Source organism: Grammomys surdaster, unplaced genomic scaffold (genome assembly GCF_004785775.1).
Source record: "Grammomys surdaster isolate TR1022 unplaced genomic scaffold, NIH_TR_1.0 1136, whole genome shotgun sequence".
NCBI classification, from domain to species: Eukaryota; Metazoa; Chordata; class Mammalia; order Rodentia; family Muridae; genus Grammomys; species Grammomys surdaster.
This window is the reverse complement of record NW_021605555.1, coordinates 1,472,416-1,474,638: the sequence shown is the minus strand read 5'-3', so window position 1 is coordinate 1,474,638 and position 2,223 is coordinate 1,472,416. Positions and strand designations below refer to the sequence as shown.

The 2,223-nt window shown below is 45.8% G+C and overlaps 1 pseudogene; it reads right to left on the bottom strand.

Moving 5' to 3' along the window:
- Positions 1-1,497: 1,497 nt before the first annotated feature.
- On the bottom strand, positions 1,498-1,669 carry LOC114634901 (annotated as a pseudogene).
- Positions 1,670-2,223: the final 554 nt, after the last annotated feature.

The following is a 2,223-nucleotide window of genomic DNA, read 5'->3' as shown; positions in this document are numbered from 1 at the left end:
TCCATGGGGCCTCAAGTGTCTTTGAGGGTTAGGTACATCTTCTCTCACTGAGGCCAGACCAGGTAGTCCTCTGCTGTATCTGTTTTGGGGACCTCATATCAGCTGGTGTATGCTGGTTCAGTGTCTGAGAGATCTCGGGGTTCCAGGTCAGTTGAGATTGCTGGTTTCCCCATGGGACTGCCTTCCTCTTCGGCTTCTTCCAGCTTTTCCCCAATTCAACCACAGGGGTCCCTGACTTCTTTCCATTGTTTGGGTGCTAGTATCTGCATCTGACTCTTTCAGCTGTTTGTTGGGCCTCTCAAAGGGCAGCCATGCTAGGCTCCTGTCTGCAAGTATCACAGCATCAGTAACAGTGTCAGGGTCCCAGGCCTCCTCTTGAGCTGGATCCCAATTTAGGCTTGTTGCTAGACCTCCTTTCTCTCATGCTCTTCTCCATTTTTGTCCCTGCAGTTCCTTCAGACAGGAACAATTCTGGGTCAGAGCCTTTGACTGTGGGATGGCAACCACATCCCTCCACTTGATGCCTTGTCCCTCCTTTGGAGGTGGACTTTACAAGTTCCCCCTCCCCACTGTAGAACACTTCATCCAAGGTCCCTCCCTTTCAGTCCTAAGAGTCTCTCACCTCCCAAGTCTCCAGTACATTCTAGAGCCCCCCCCCCCTTCCTCATTCCCTACCTCTCGAGGTTGCCTGTTTCCATTCTTTCTGCTGACCCTCAGGGCTTCAGTCTTGTTCCCCCACCAATACCTGATCAGGTTCCCCCTTCCTCTCCCTCCCTCTCCCCCCCATGACTGCTTTCTTCTCTCTACCAAGTGGGACTGAGGCATTCTTACTTGGATCCTTCACCTTGTTAACCTTCTTGGGTCTCATGGGTTGTGTCCTGGGTATTCTGTATTATTTTATTTATTTATTTATTTATTTATTTATTTATTTATTTAGGCTAATATCTACTTATTAGTGAGTACATACCATGCATGTCCTTTTGGGTCTGAGTTACCTCACTCAGGATATTTTCTAGTTGTATCCATTTGCCTGCAAAACTCATGATGTCCTTGTTCTTAATAGCTGAGAAGTATTCCATTGTGTAAATGAACCACATTGTATTCATTCTTCCATTGTGGGACATCTGGGTTGTTTCCAGCTTCTGGCTATCACTCTATGAATATAGTGGAACATGTGCCCCTGTGGCATGGTGGGACATCTTTTGGGTATATGTTAGGTCTTCAGGTAGATCTATTTCCAAACTTCTTTCTTTCTTTCTTTTTCTTTCTCTCTTTCTTTTTTTTTTTTTTGCCACGAGGTGTGTTTTATTTTCATAAATCATACAAATAATTTTCTATAATATCCCAGGGCAAACCGGTGAAATTTGGCAGTCCGATTAGTGGGGGTCCCCTTCAGAGACCCGTGGGCCGGTGGCATCCGGGTTCACAGTGCAGCTTGTGGCTCGCGTCCATCTTGCAGGTGGCTCTTCCTCCACATCACGAGGGAGTCTTGGAGATGACGTGGTGGGGTGGGATGGGGAAATCTTCCTAGGCTTTTAGGAGATTTCACTCCTCTTTTCCTGTTCAATGGTCTCTTTGGTTGGCAGGGTGTTCTTCTCCTGCGTCTCGGTTTTCTTCAGCTTGGCCTTATCGAAGCTGGCGATTTCCCCATGTCCGGCTTGTCTGCCATTTTCTTACAACTCGTGGATTCTCGTTCCAAGCTCGCGCTCTAGGTGCTCCCACTCGCGTTGCTGCAGCAAGAGACCTATTTCCAATTTTCTAAGGAGCCTCCAGATTGATTTCCAGAGTGGTTGTACCAGTTTGCAATCCCACCAGCAATGGAGGAGTGTTCCTCTTTCTCCACATTCTTACCAACATATGCTATCACCTGAGTTTTTGATCTTAGCCATTATGAATGGTGTAAGGTGGAATCTCAGGGTTGTTTTAATTTGCATTTCCCTGATCACAAAGGACTTTGAACATTTCTTTAAGTGCTTCTTAGCCCTTTGAGATTCCTCTGTTGTGAATTCTCTGTTTAGTTCTATAGCCCATTTTTTGACTGGGTTGTTTGGTTTTTTGGTGGTTAGCTTCTTGAGTTCTTTATATATTTTGGATATTAGCCCTCTATTGAATGTGGGGTTAGTGAAGACTTTTTCCCCAATCTGTAGGTTGCCAGTTTGTCATAGATCTGGAAGAAGCACCGATTCCTATTGGTTTATCTTTATACCCATAGATAAGTGCATC